General features: G+C 48.3%; 1 protein-coding gene across 3 annotated transcripts in view; it reads left to right on the top strand.

Moving 5' to 3' along the window:
* Window positions 1-414: 414 nt before the first annotated feature.
* The window catches only part of TBC1D24 (TBC1 domain family member 24), a 31,774-nt gene continuing 17,746 nt past the window's right edge, over window positions 415-14,442 (top strand). For 2 of the 3 annotated variants that reach the window (XM_061993912.1, XM_061993910.1), the window contains exons 1-2: window positions 416-503; window positions 4,119-4,172. The gene's annotated coding sequence lies outside the window, so the exon portion shown is untranslated. Of the gene's footprint in view, window positions 504-4,118; window positions 4,173-14,442 lie in introns of all 3 variants that reach the window. The other variant, XM_061993911.1, reaches the window with a different exon arrangement.

The raw sequence follows: 14,442 nt of genomic DNA, 5'->3' as shown, positions 1-14,442 counted from the left end.
TGGACTCGGCCTCAACGTGAGCCCCTCACTATCACCCCTCACTGCCCTCCATTACCCTTCACAGTCCCCCACCACCCTTCACAGTCCCCCACCACCCCTCACAGTCACCCCCCGACCCCTCACACCCCCCACCACCCCTCACCTTGCCTCTCACCCGCCTTCCCTGGGCTTGGCCTCAACGTGAGCCCCTCACTATCAGCCCTCACTGCCCTCCATCACCCTTCACAGTCCCCCGCCCCCCCTCACAGTCACCCCCTGACCCCTCACAGCCCCCCTGACCCCTCACAGTCACCCCCGACCCCTCACAGCCGCCCGGCTCCCCCCGGCTCTGCCTCAACGTCGGAGTCTCCGCGCACGTGCCCGCGCCGCGCGGCCGTGCGCATGCGCGAGCCCGTCCCGCCGCCGCTCCGTTCGGCGCATGCGCACGGCGGGCGCTCGGTCGTTGCCGCGGTCCCGCCGGGGGCGGCCCGTGAGGCGCGGCGGCGGCGGTGAGGGCGGCTCCGGTAAGGGCGGCGATGGGTTGCGGCGGGTGGGATCTGTGTGCCGGGCCCTCGGTGATGTCTGCCCGGTGAGGGGCCGAGCAGGACCGGGAGGGGAAGCCCACCGCGAGCTCGGCCTTCGTCGGGTTCCCTTGGCGGGCGGCGCGCTGGGACTCGCCCCCGGTGCCGGGCCGTGGGTCAGCGGCCGTGGCCGTGCCAGGCCGGCGTGGCTGGGGAGGAACTGCCGGGGGACAGTCGAGACGCGGCTCCGGGGCTCAGGGAGGGAGCTGTCGCTGTCCCCTCTGGCCGGGGGGGGGCTCGGGTTCGGCCTTGAGGGACCGAAGTGGCCGTGGGCGCGTTGGCCGCTGCTCGCTGCCGCCCTCCGTCCTCTGCCAAGCGGGTCAGAGCCGGGATGTGACTGAGCCGGGCCCACAGGTCATGCTCACCCAGACCCTCGCAGTCTGTGCTTGTCCTGCCAGCTGGTCCAGGCTATATATTTCTATATTATTCATCTGTGTATAGTTGGGACAGTTTATATTCACGTGAGGAGCTGTCTAACCCAGCGCTTGTGTTCTGCAGCTTCTTCGTTGAGCGCAGTCAAATTTCTATCAGTCTTGTTAATGCAAATGTAAAGTCGGGTTAATGAATGGGTTTTCATGCTGGTCTTTTACCTAGGAACTGCTCTCTGAAACATCTGTATGAATATACAGCACAGCCTTAAGTGAACCATTGCTGTTGGGGGTACCAGGATGGTGCCCAGCTCATCACCCCATTTCGGGTGCCCACTAGGACTTGCCAGAATGTTCCTGGGGCTTTGAGGGCTGATGAGGAGAGCAAATACCTGAGTGGATGCAGTATGGTTGGCCCCAGCCCCGGGTGGAGCTGGAGGGCAGCAGGAGGGATGGCATCCTGCCAGTGCTGTGTAGCTGTGATGAGAGGGAAGCAGGGTTGTTTTATGGTGAACTCTTGTTTAAAAGCTTGTGTTTTTATGTCCAGTTCCCACAGGAAGCTGGAGTGTCTGAAAGCTTTTCTGGCTTAGAGGAAATCCCAGGAGGATTGTCAGAACATCCAGGAATACCCAGAGCACGGGAATGATATGAATCACATTTAGGGCTCTGTACTATCAGAGGAGGGAGTTCTCTTAGAATTTCCCTGCTGTAGTCATGAGCAGTGAGACTGTGTTGCAAAACACTTCTCCAAGATAGTTACTTTGCAGGCACAGCGCTGATAACAGCAGTCCAAGGACTGCCAGCAACGTTTTATGATAGCAATTTGTTGCTTCCAAGCAATACCTGATACTTAGGTCCATTGTAATTTGCAAAAATGGCTGTGGATAGTATTGCACAATAATTAGCTGTCTGAATGTCTTTTCTGTCATTAATATTTGAAAGTTTGGAGGTTTGCTGTTAATAATTAAAGGCTGCCAAGTAAATGTCTGTGGACCTGTTGTGTGTTTAAGCACCTCTTCTCTTCCCAGCTCTTTTTATTGTGACCTTTGTTTTCTCCCCTTGGTTGTCTTTGCTTCTTCATTCTCTTAGCTTGAAGTCTTGAAAGAGTCTCCTTTCAAGCTGATCAGTCTTCTGATCAGCTTTGTCATTTGGACTGAAAACAAAAGCTATTCCAGCACTAAAATTACCTTCTCCATAAATTTAAGGCAGGCCAGTAAGCAAAGCAAACCAGCCCACACTGCACATGTCTCTCTCTCCCTGCATAACACCAAGGTTATTGCCATCTGATAATCCTGCCCTGGCATTTGTTTAGATCCTAAGTGCCTTTGCTTCAGCGCTGGAGCTGGACAGAGTTAGTGACAAGCAAATCATTGCCACCAGAGCGTGAATTTAGTCCTTGGTGGTGTTCTTACTCTTTAGAAGACGCCCTACCTGTTTTGTTGGAGAGGAGAGGCCGTCCAAACTGCTTGTGTTAGGCTGTATGGATGCAGGCTCAGAAGCAGGTAAATGTATCTGAGAACTCAAAATGGATACACAGTGCAAATGCTCCGAAAGAAAAACAGGTATTTATATTCCCTGTACACACAGGCTTGAATTGTGACTGAGAAGCCAAGAACTGACATCTCTGGGGATGCCTTTAATGCCAGGCTTAACTGCAATATTCTGACACGTTTCCAGGGGATGTGTTTGGAGATGGGTGCAGTGGAGTTTGTCTCAGTAAGGCTGGTCTTTAGGCATTTACTCCATTTGTACTTGCCCAGGCAGTCACACGACCTTTCTGATGTAAAAATAGACAGACCTGAGCGTGCTGTATTAATGATTGACTTGCTGGGAGTTGTGCTGTAGAATCAACTGGTTTAAATTCTCTGAGATTAACATCTGAAAGTGCTTGTATCTGTGGTGTTGATGCTCTTGGGCTTTACCACATCACAGGCTCCTGAAGTCAAGGCCTTTCAGACACGTGGCAAATGACCATCTGTTGCTGATTCCCACTGTCTCAGGGAAGAGACTCTGAGGAAAGCTCATGTCTGTATTAATGAATGTGATTAATTGTGCTTGGAGTGGATGCAGCTACATGATGTTAGCAAATAAGGGTAACTTGGGTGTAGCTGCACCAACACTGGGTGAGCTTGTTAGGTATTTAAGACATCTTAAAGGGGAAATAACTCATCCATGAAGCTCTAACTACTGTGTTTCACAGGAAACTAGAAGTGAATTAGTTCAAAATCTCCTAGACTCAGTATCATTCATATAATCCTGTCAGATTAGTTCAAACTTTTCTACCTAACAGGGCATGAGCCTGGTCCCATCAGCTCTCAGCAAATCTGCTGATCTAAACCCATGCTCAGTTGCATGTCTTCAGAATAGATTTGGTTTTAGTTCAGAACTAAGGATCTAAGTACTGTAAGCTGCAGAGCTGGGTTTCTAAAATCCCCCTACCTGTGCAGCAAACACTTCCATTAGTCCCGTTCAATGCAGAATTTTGTGCTTCCTGTAGAGCAAACAAAGCAATTGGCTAGGATGAGAATATTAGCTGAAAGTATTTATGACAAAGGTGCCACAAGTAGTAATCCTGTTTGTGGTTTTAGAGACTGCAATGAATTGTTTGTGGTGTAAGCACTTTAATAATTAGAATCATAGAATCATTTCAGTTGGAAAAGCCCTTTAAGCTCCTGGAGTCCCAGCCCTGCCCTCACCCTGCCCAGCCCAGCACTGACCCACAGCCCTCAGCCCCACGCCTTTGGGATCCCTCCAGGGCTGGGCACTCCCCCAGCTCCCTGGGCAGCCTGGCACAGGGGCTGACACCTCTCTCAGGGAAACAGTTCTGCCTCAGCTCCAATCTCAATCTCCCCTTGAGCCCATTTACTCTTGTTCTGCCATTCATTCCTTGAGAGAAGAAATCAATCCCCACCTCACTCCAGCTCTCTTTCAGGTAGTGGTACAGAGTGACCATCATTAGCTGCTCAAAAAGATCAATTCATTAGCTGCCCTTGTCTATTGTGAGGATATTTGTTGCCTTGTTGTCTGTACTGCAGTTGCAAGTATGAGGGTTGGAAGCCACACAAGTGCAGGCAGATAGCTGGAGGTTTTTAAGTGATGGATGGATGTCAGTGGTGCAGCTGATGCATGTGGATGTTGCCCAATGCATTGCTTAAAAAGCAGACTCTCTGTTATTTTCTCCTACCAACAGGCCCAGCAGAAGGGAATAAGTCAGAAGAAGATCTATGCAAGGACGAGTTCTATGGTAAGGACTGATAAAAGCCCTTCAGACCAGGGGCTGGAGGAGTGTTGGGGTTCTTTGTTTTCTTTGGGAATCACTTTTTTTGGTAAAATCTTCACTGTATACAGAAAGAGTTTGCTTTATAAGCTGGTCCCATTCATAGATAAGATTTCCTGCTTTACATTTCAATATGCCTGTAGAGCCTCTCCTCCACTTGACACACTTCAAGTCCATTGGCTAGTGAGACACTTGAGAGAGGAGTGGGCATGTTGGGTATGTTAAATCCCTTTAGGTTTACTCAGAGCAAGCACATTAGTCACCATCAACAGCAAGTCCTCTTACACATCCTATTCTTTGGCCCCTTAGCTATCTCACTGGCATTCTAACAGGGCTAGTCTGCCCGAAATGTTGCTGTCTGGTAAGACTAGAGATTAGCAATATACACTGAGAGTGAGATTATAAACTCAGTGGCCAGTCTGTTGTTGTACATTAAAAATTGTAATCAAAACAACACAGGGCTTGTTTGGGATGTTACACTGATCACTCTATCATTGTGAAATGCTGTGTCTGTACCTTTGCTGCTGCAGGGGAGGTGTTTCTTTCTACTCTTTGTCTTTTAAACACAGGATCCTTTCAGCTGGAAGATACCTTTAAGATCATTGAGTCTAGCCTTTGTCTCAGCCCTATCAACCACTAGACCACTTCCCTAAGTACAAATTAAAAGGCTACAGTTAATAGAGCATAATTTGGAAAGACTACAGCACTAAGTATCAAAGCCATATATTGTTCAAGTTCCCTGAAATGCAACTATTGGCGTTCTGCTTGAGATTAGATCCTCTCTTAATTGTATCTGTTGTTTGGAACTGGCTTCATGTGGGTGTCTGGACTCATTCTCATGTGGGATAACCTGCTCTTTGTTTCAGGCAAGGGGTAATCCATTGTGAGGGATACTTGATTATTAAAGCTTTTCTTCTGAGCAGTATTGGGGGGGAAAGGGAGAAAATCTGTGGTGTTTTGAAGAGCTGGAAGAACATCTATATGAAATGACAGCTTTAAGTTTGCAGTTGTAATATGCTCTTATTGTAAGTCAGCTTTACCAAGAGAAAACTCCTACACCTCAGCACTAAGCTCAGATTATTATCGTTTGCTCTAAGATTTTCCTACCCCAGTTTCAGTGGCAAGTCACAGTGTCCTGTCCCAACACTTTGCTTTATATTCTTCAAGCATGCACCACCTGTATCTCAAAGCAGATGCTGCCTGAGGCTCCCAGCACTGGTACTTATAAGAACAGGCAGCTCTGTAAGATCATGAGCTGATGCTCTGGTCTGGCACATACTCCATGCTAAGCTACCAGGCCTGCAAGGTCATAGAACCATAGAAATGCCTGTTTAGTGCCTGCATTTCATACAATCATCTGAGTTGGAAAAGCCTTTGGAGCTGCTGCAGTCCCAGCCCTGCCCTCACCCTGCCCAGCCCAGCACTGACTCACAGCCCTCAGCACCTCAGCCCCACGCCTTTGGGATCCCTCCAGGGCTGGGCACTCCCCCAGCTCCCTGGGCAGCCTGGCACAGGGGCTGACACCCCTCTCAGGGAAACAGTTGTGCCTCAGCTCCAGCCTCAGCCTCCCCTGGGGCAGCTGCAGCCCATTGCCTCTTGTCCTGTCATTGCTGCCTGGGGAGCAGAGCCCGACCCCCAGCTCCCTGCAGCCTCCTGGCAGGGAGTGTCAGAGAGTGCTGCTGGCTGCCCTCAGCCTCTTCTTCTCCAGGCTCAACACCCCCATTCCCTCAGCCTCTCCCCAGCACCCTTGTGCTCCAGCCCCTTCCCCAGCTTCATTGTCCATCTGTAATAAACAAGATGTAGTGGTAACTGCAGGTGTGAATGGAGTGTGGCTCCTCGTTAGCTCACGACAGCCAAGGAGTGAGTGCAGCGATTGCCATCGGCTCACTAAGGACTCCAGTGCTCGATTAGCTCAGGGTTACTGGTTCATCTGCCTGTTTCCTGATTTAAGTGTCCCTTAAGCTCTCTGGTGCTGCCAGATTAAGGCTTTGTGTGTTCATATATTGCACTGGGAGGTCTTAAATCGATATGAGCGTGTCCTATCAGTTAACAGAAGAACTAAATTGCCGTGGTGTCCACACTGACACTTGTACTGCTTTGGTTAAATTGTCTTTTTTGTTTGTTTTCCTGATGATGAGGGGAATTGGGACATCAGCCTGTTTCTTTCCAGGCTTTAAATGGCACAGTTCAAGCCTTTTGCAGGAGAGAAAGAACATCTTGTTGATAAATGTGAATATTGTGAAGAAATAGAATGTGAGCACTAATTTTAAAGAATGAGACCTATATTTGTCTGGCTATTGTGTATATACCATATGTGTCTGGACAGTGCAATGTCTATTTTGTATGTGTATGTATTTGAATGGAAGATATATTCATATGAACAAGATATGAGGCTGAGACTGCAATGAGCTACTTCTGCTTGTACCAACTAAGGATTCCCTGTAGCCTGCAGATGAGGCTCCTCATTCTACCTGGTCCAGCCTAGCAGAGCTATTGTGGAATCCTGTATGGGAAAGGCTGCTGTTTTAAAGACAGAAGGATAAAATAGTTGTAAACACCAGTTACAGTATGGTATAAAACATGACTGAGTGCTGAGGTTGTCTGTAGGAAAGCGTATGGGGCTGTCAGGGGATAACCCTAAGCACTGCAGTCACTCATTCTGCTGTGTCACAAGGGAGGAAGGAACTGGAAGAGCCGGAGAACTCATGAGTTGATGTAAAGACAGCTTAACAGGTAAAGCAAAAGCTGTGCATGTGCAAAGCAGGACAAGGCATCCATTCCCCACTTACCATCACAGGCAGGTGTTCAGACTTCTCCAGGATGTCAGGGCTCCATCATGCCTAATGGCCACTTGGGAAGACAAACACCATCCCCCCTTCTTCCCCCAGCTTTGTATGCTGAGCATGATGTCCTGTGGCCTGAGATATCCCTTGGGTCAATGAGGGTCAGCTGTCCCATCTGTATCCCCTCCTAAATACTCTTGCACCCCCAGCCTCCTCGCTGCTGGGGACTGTGAGGAGCAGAAGAGGCCTTGACCCTGTGCAAGCACTGCTCAGCATTAACCACAACATCCCTGAGTTATCACACTGTTCCCAGCACAAATCCAAACCACAGCCCATACTGTGAAGAAAATGAACTGTACCCCAGCTGAAACTAGCACAGGCTTAGTGAAAAATGTATGTTCACTCTCATAAAGCAGCTGGGAAGCTCTTCTCAGTGCAGAACTAAGGGTGGCTATGTGAGGGCAAGGGATCCCTGTTAGCTGGGAGACCTGGTTCGTTGTAGTGAGGTTGCTTTAGTTCTGGGACCAGCACCCACTGTGGTTTGGGATGCTGTGTCCAGGCAGCATCTGTGCAGGTCACATCACGTAAAGGCTGTCACAGGGCAGGAACCCAGCGCTTCACAGAGGAAACTGGACACACAAAAACTGCTGAAAGGTGGAATCAGGTAGTGTTGAGAGACAGTGGGAGGAACAGAGCTAGGAGGCATGTGCTCTTTAACCTCTGAATAGGTTTTTTGATCCTAATGGCTGGTGTCTGGGAAATGCTTCTTGGCAAACATTTCTCTTAGGTGTGACCTCTTCTGCTATCTAAGATTGGATCTTCTACATGTTAAAACCTACATGTGTTCCCATTCATGTGTCAGCTGCTGTTCTAGACATAGAGAAACTCCAAAGGCAGAAGAAATCAAACATAGTTACAGGTACTCCTGTAGGAAAGGTGTAGATAGGAAAAGAAAGAAATCTGTGTTCACCATAAACACATGCAGAGGTGATGTCTAAGAGGAGAACCTTTCAAAGCACAGGTGTTTAAAGGTGTTTTTCTGCCAGTAAATGTTTGTACTGGAGAGAGATCTGGAGGTGATAAATGTCAGACTGTCAGAGGGTATTCAGAGCTAAGAGAGCAGGAGAATGGATTGTTTGACTGCATGTGCATTTGCCACTGTGTCAGAGCTCATCACTGACAGTTACACTGTGTAAAGGCAGTGTGGGTGCACATAGGAGACTGGGATATTGTGTCCAGTTCTGGCCCCTCAGTTGCAGAGGGACAGGGAGCTGCTGGAGAGAGCTCAGTGCAGGGCCACAGAGATGCTGGAGTGGAGCATCTGCCTTGTGATGAAAGGCTGAGGGAGCTGGGGCTCTGCAGCTTGGAGGAGCCTGAGGGGTGAGCTCAGTCATGTTCCAGATCCATCAAGGGTGGGTGTGAGGAGGCTGGAGCCAGGCTGTGCTCAGGGATGGACAATGACAGGACAAGGGGCAACAAGCTGCAACACAAGAGGTTCCAAAGCAACACCAGGACAAAGTTGTTCCCTGCTGAGGTGAGGGAGCACTGGCAGGGGCTGCCCAGATGGGCTGTGGAGGCTCCTTCTCTGCAGACATTCCACCCCAGCTGGATGAGTCCCTGTGTGCCCTGCTCTAGGTGCTACTGCTCTGGCAGGGGGGTTGCACTGGGTGACCTTTGCAGCTCCCTTCCAGCCCTTGAGATTCTGTGGTTCTGTGGCTGTGCTTCCAAATGGTGAAAGAAATAAACTGAGGTGTCTAGGGAAAGAGAACACCAGGCAGAGTCAATAGAGAGGCAAGTTGTATTGATTATTATGCACTGCTTTGACAAGCTCTTTTGTTTTTAATGGATCACCTTTCATACATCCTGTAGAATGTTTTGCTGCTTAAATGCAGTTTGCTTTTGGTTTGGGGTGGGGGGAGAAACTAAGAATTCTCTTCTCTTTGATTTTACTGGCTGTTGCTTGTGGGGTTTTATGTCATAGGATAGAAAGCTCCTGATCTATGCCTTTGATAACATTTACCATCCAGTATCCTCTTACAATGCTCTGTTCTTTAGGCTTTTTTATCCTCTGTGGACCCATTAACCATTTCTTTTCTGTTGTTTCATCAAGAGTGTTTGGCATTTTCTTCCATATCTCTGTCCTGTTTGGGTTTTGGGTGTTTGTTTTGTACCTCTGTGGCCTAGTAAAGTATCAACCATGATTGAGCCTGTGTCTGGGGTGGGAAGGGGTTCTGCTGCTTTCTCTTGGAATGCTTGCAGATACAAGGCAAACACATTCTCTACATATAAGCTGCTGTCATGTGACTGACCAGAAGTGAAGGGCTCCTTGGGTGTCTGGACTTTGAAGTACACAAGAGATCAATCACAGATCATTGAAAGACCTCATTTAAGAAGGCAGTAGTACTTTCCTAAGAATGAAAGCATGGGATTCTAGGACAAACTCTCTGTGGCTGTGCTTCATATACAGCAGAGACATGGCAAGAGAAATGGTGTAGCCTGAAAGGATTTGCTCTGTGGGGTGCTCTTGTATCAGGTTGTCACTGGTTACCCAGGAAAGCGAGATGTTTCTAGTCTTCATCCCAAAACAGTATGATAAAAAACCCCAGCAGGGAACATCTAAACAATCTCCTATTGTTATTGGTAAACTGCTATTAGACCATTATCCAGAAGTGTGTAGCTGGAGCCCAGCTTGTGCTGTACACAGTGCCCAGGGGTGGTGGCAAAGCGATCGAACTGCATTTAACCTCGCTGAAGCGATCCATCGAACCCTGTGTGCTCTGCCAAAAAGGATCATCACTGCAGAACGCTTCAGCGTGCTCCCAATTGCTGTCCTACACGAGATGAGCTAGTTGTGTTCAGCTTGTTCTGGTCCTAAATGGAGTGCTTCATTCTGGCCTCCATGCATGCATGTTCCCTGGTGATGTGCAGCATGGGAAATGAACCTCTGAACGTGACCAAACGTGCCACTGCTCAGGAGGTGCTGGAGGAGGAGACAGCGCTGTGATGGCCAGCTTTGTTCCATGTAGTGAAGGTGTGCTGCCCTAGGTCTGGGCCTTGGGAAGGCTACAGGATGCAGTGAAGTCCCAGGGAGGGAGAGAGGAACTCTGCTAGCTGTCTTTTATTGTGCAGATATCTATCTGCTGTGTTGCTTTGTTCTTCTGTCAGATTCTTTGGAGTATGAATCAAGCATCTCAGACATCACTGAGTATTCCTCAAGGATGGCAAACCATCTGCTTGGAGATTTAGGGTTAACTTTCTCTTGCTGGGATGAGGACTGATAGCCACCGATCTTGAGGAAGCAGTTCTGTTCCTTTGCCAGCTGCATGGATTCATTTAACAGTTAGGAAAGAGAGTAGACTTGTGTCATTTCCCTGGCTACATCACTGCTCAGCAGTACCAACAGCAAAGGATGTGTTGCAGATCTGAGAGTTCAGCATTAGTCCTGGCTTGTAGGGCAGCAAAATAAAACCTATGCTTTCTGTTAACACATTATAGAACTGCATGCCAAGATTAGAGTTGCTGGTATCTGCCTGTGTCTGTGCAGCACTGTAGGCAATAACTGAATCCAAGGTGTGGGAACTGGCCATGGGGAAGATGAAAAACAGGAAAAATGTTGCTTTCAAAGCTTGAGGTTCTTGTTATAGAGCAGCCACACTAGATTTGAATGAAGTGTGATAAACAGCTATTCATCTGTAGTCAAACTTGTTGCAAGAACACCTGAATGGAGTTGGGGTCAAGGTTTTCCTGATTCATTAGAGTTTGGGGTTTTTTAAAGCAGCTTTCTTGTGTTTGTTGAAAGCAATAGCAAATCACAGCACCTCAGGCTTTAACCAACAGTGGAATTGGCTGCTGAGAGGTTTAGTATGGAAATATTTCGCTATTGTGAGGTACTGCATGTACTTGGGATTTGAAAGAAATAATTGTGCTCTGGGTTAGTTGTTCATCACATACAATCATAGAACCAGTACAGTTGGAAAAGGCCTTTAAGCTCATCAAGTCCAACCCTCACCTCACACTGCCAAGACCATCACTAAACTAAACCATATCCCTCAGCACATCGTCTATGTGTCTTTCAAATATCTCCAGGGCTGGGCACTCCCCCAGCTCCCTGGGCAGCCTGGCACAGGGGCTCACACCCCTCTCAGGGAAACAGTTGTGCCTCAGCTCCAGCCTCAGCCTCCCCTGGGGCAGCTGCAGCCCATTGCCTCTTGTCCTGCCATTGCTGCCTGGGGAGCAGAGCCTGACCCCCAGCTCCCTGCAGCCTCCTGGCAGGGAGTGTCAGAGAGTGCTGCTGGCTGCCCTCAGCCTCCTCTTCTCCAGGCTCAACACCCCCATTCCCTCAGCCCCTCCCCAGCCCCTTGTGCTCCAGCCCCTTCCCCAGCTGCAGCCCCTCAGTGTCCCTGTGGCAGTGAGTGAGGGGCCCAGCACTGAGCACAGCCCTGGAGCTGCAGCCTCCCCAGGACCCAGCACAGGGGGACAATCCCTGCCCTGCTCCTGCTGCCAGCCCAGTGCTTATCCCAGCCACATGTCCTTGTCCTTGCCTACCTGGGCACGCTGCTGGCTCACATTCAGCTGCTGTCAGTTTACACCCACAGGCCCTTTCCTGCAGGGCAGCTTTCCAGCCCCAATGCTGCAAGGCTGTGGCATGGCCTGGAGTTGGTGTGGGCCAGGAGAGTTCAGTTTGCTAATTCCTGCCTTTTGCAAACTAAAAGATTATTACATTTGCCTGCAGCCATGTTCTCTTTAGTAAAATGTTAACCTTATGTTCTACATAATGTGCATAAGTCATAACTCAGCTCTTCTACTGCTGTATTTTTAGGCACTCTCACAGACTTTTTCCTCACAAGGCAGGGTTGGAATTTATCTGTCAGGCTTGGCTTCACTGCTGCATATTTTATACAAATCCAGCACAGTTTTCAGCTGAAAATACCCCAAATGACAACAGGAAGAACTGAGGGAATGGGATGGAAAATGTGGCCAGACTAGCCAACTAAACAGTCCCTACAAACTGAGTCAGAGCCTTGCAGTGGTGCTGCCCCAGTTTCCTCAGCCCTTGCGGGGTTTTGAGTTACAGCCCTTAGTTGCCTCATACTTTCAGCTTCCCCTTGACAAATCCTTTGCCTGTTCAGCAGCCTCTTTTGTTTTGGCATGGCTTCAATATGCATTCTCACTCCCCTGGGCTGGGTTTATTTTTTGTGCTGCACTGAACTGAAGAGCTCCCCAATAGATCCAATCCCATCTGTGTGGCAGTTACCAAGCAAAAAGGGGTTTCTCCCAGTTCTCTTCTTCTGTGTTAATTCCTGCTGCTGTGGAAAAATCAGTTTGATTAGAAAGGATGATGACTGCTTCCCCTTAAATGAGACACCCATAAATTTCAAGCATTATTGTTGAGTGATGTCAGTTTTTGTGCTCATTTTTACAATCCCCTTACAGTTCTGTTCTCACACGTACCCAAAGCATTTCACTTCTGTGCAAGCAGGGGCTGATGCATCCTGTTGGCTGTTCAGAGGATACCACAACACCATGCTAACTTCTTTAAAGTTACTTTAGCAAGAAGAAGGAGGTTTGCTGCAATAAGGGAGGATAAATGGGACTATCTGCCTACCTTTAACTGCATCTTTATACAAACACTTCTGCCAGTGTCTTACCTGTTCTTTACATGTCCAAACTAGGTAGCTTAGGTGAAGATGGGACTTTGATGCAGACATACACTCTAACACAGCCATCTTCTTCCTTCTTTACTCCTTAACTGACCCTCCAGCCTTCCAACCCTCCAAATATAAGTCTGTACTGGCTTCTTGCTCCCCTGTGCTAGGAGAGGTGGGTAGGAGGCAGCCCCAGCCAGTGGCCCTTTGCTACTGAATGCAAGGCAGCTTGTGTCTCTTTCTCACCAGCTCAGAGCTAAACCTTGCTCTTCAGATGGTTGCCAGAAGAGTGAGAACTTGCCAGGAGGGAGGAATGGAGGAAGGTTTGGAAAGAGTGGGAGGAGGAGATGAAGGCAGGCTGGGTTTTTACTGAGCTTTCATGGGCTCTTTTCCTTTGTCCAGTAAATGCTCCTCGTTTGAGACCTGCTGGCTCACAGTCTGTTGTCAGTGTCAGGAGCTATGCACTATTACACCAGAGCACACTAATTCTGTTGCATTTTGCAAGCACAGTTATGAGCTGGCCATGCTTTGGCAACCTTGACAATGCCTGTTTGCTTTGCTGACATTTTTTCTTGCAGCATCTAGAGCTTTGAAAAGCATAAGCAGCCAGACCTGCTTGCTGATTTATCCCAGCCAAAGCATGGATAAGGCTGTAAACTCAAAGGTTCTGGCAGTCTGGTGTCCATCCTCTAGCCACAGGTTTTGGTGAGCTTACTGAGGAACATACACCCATCAGATTTGTGAGTTTCTGGAACAGGCAGTAACTTCCAGTGGGGAAAAAAAGACTGTGATGCAGCCTCTAAAGATGCCTGCAAATGATAACTGTGTCTATGAATGACACATATAGGAAACAGGAAGGAGGGAAGACTGAAAGTTTATAAGAAACAAAGCAGCCAGTTTAATTCTGAGTATCTTAGAAGTTGTCTCATATGATGGACATTTTCCTTAACCCTCCCTAAGAGAAATCTAAGCAGCTCCCAAGGGGTGGTGGTGGAAGGGAGGAGCTGTTGCATGGGGGAGACTCCAGCAAGCACAGAAGAGTAATAGTTTCTACACAGGAGTGACTGTGGACAGAGTGGTTCATCTTTCTGTGCTTTGGTACATATAGGATAGCATCTCTCTCCTCCACAAGCATCATATTGTAAGATTTGAATTAAAGGGTCCTTATGACTCCCTGGTGCAGCATGGCAGGAAAACATTGATGTGCATGAACTGACAGTGTCTCTGCAGTGGACTGGAGTCCTGTCTCTTTGCATATCCTGAGAGCTGTCATTTCTGAACGTGGGGATGAGATCTCACCTTCAGAACTGAAGCTGGCAAAAGCTGTTGCCTCCTTTAATTACAATCTGAGCATTAGCTTCAGGTGTGGAAGAATACAACAGGAAGAACTGGTGAGTGTTTACATTGCTCTTACAAAGGTGACTCACAGATGATTGATTGATTGATTGGGAAAAAGAGGTGAACACTAGGTAGGGAAAAGGCATCCAAGAGCCTCCTCATAAAGGTTCCTTTGTGTTGCTGCCAACCTTTCAGAAGCAGGAGTGAAATGTGGGGAGTTTCAGCCTGTGATTCCCAAATACTCAGAGTAATATTTAGTCAGAATATAAAACTATCTGAACCAAGGGTGTGGCTGTCCAAGCTCATGCTAATTGTGTGTCTGCAAACCTCTGTCCTCTTGAGGCAAGGTGTTTGGTTTGCTTTCCTGTAGTAGAGTAAGAAGTTGTCTGTTTTGATGGTGTATCTACCTTATGAATCTCAAATCATTTTCATGCACCTCTACCAAAGCCCAGGCTGGTAAATGTCAGGTTC

This window comes from Colius striatus, chromosome 3 (genome assembly GCF_028858725.1).
Source record: "Colius striatus isolate bColStr4 chromosome 3, bColStr4.1.hap1, whole genome shotgun sequence".
Lineage (NCBI taxonomy): Eukaryota > Metazoa > Chordata > Aves > Coliiformes > Coliidae > Colius > Colius striatus.
This window is presented reverse-complemented; position numbering and strand designations above follow the sequence as displayed.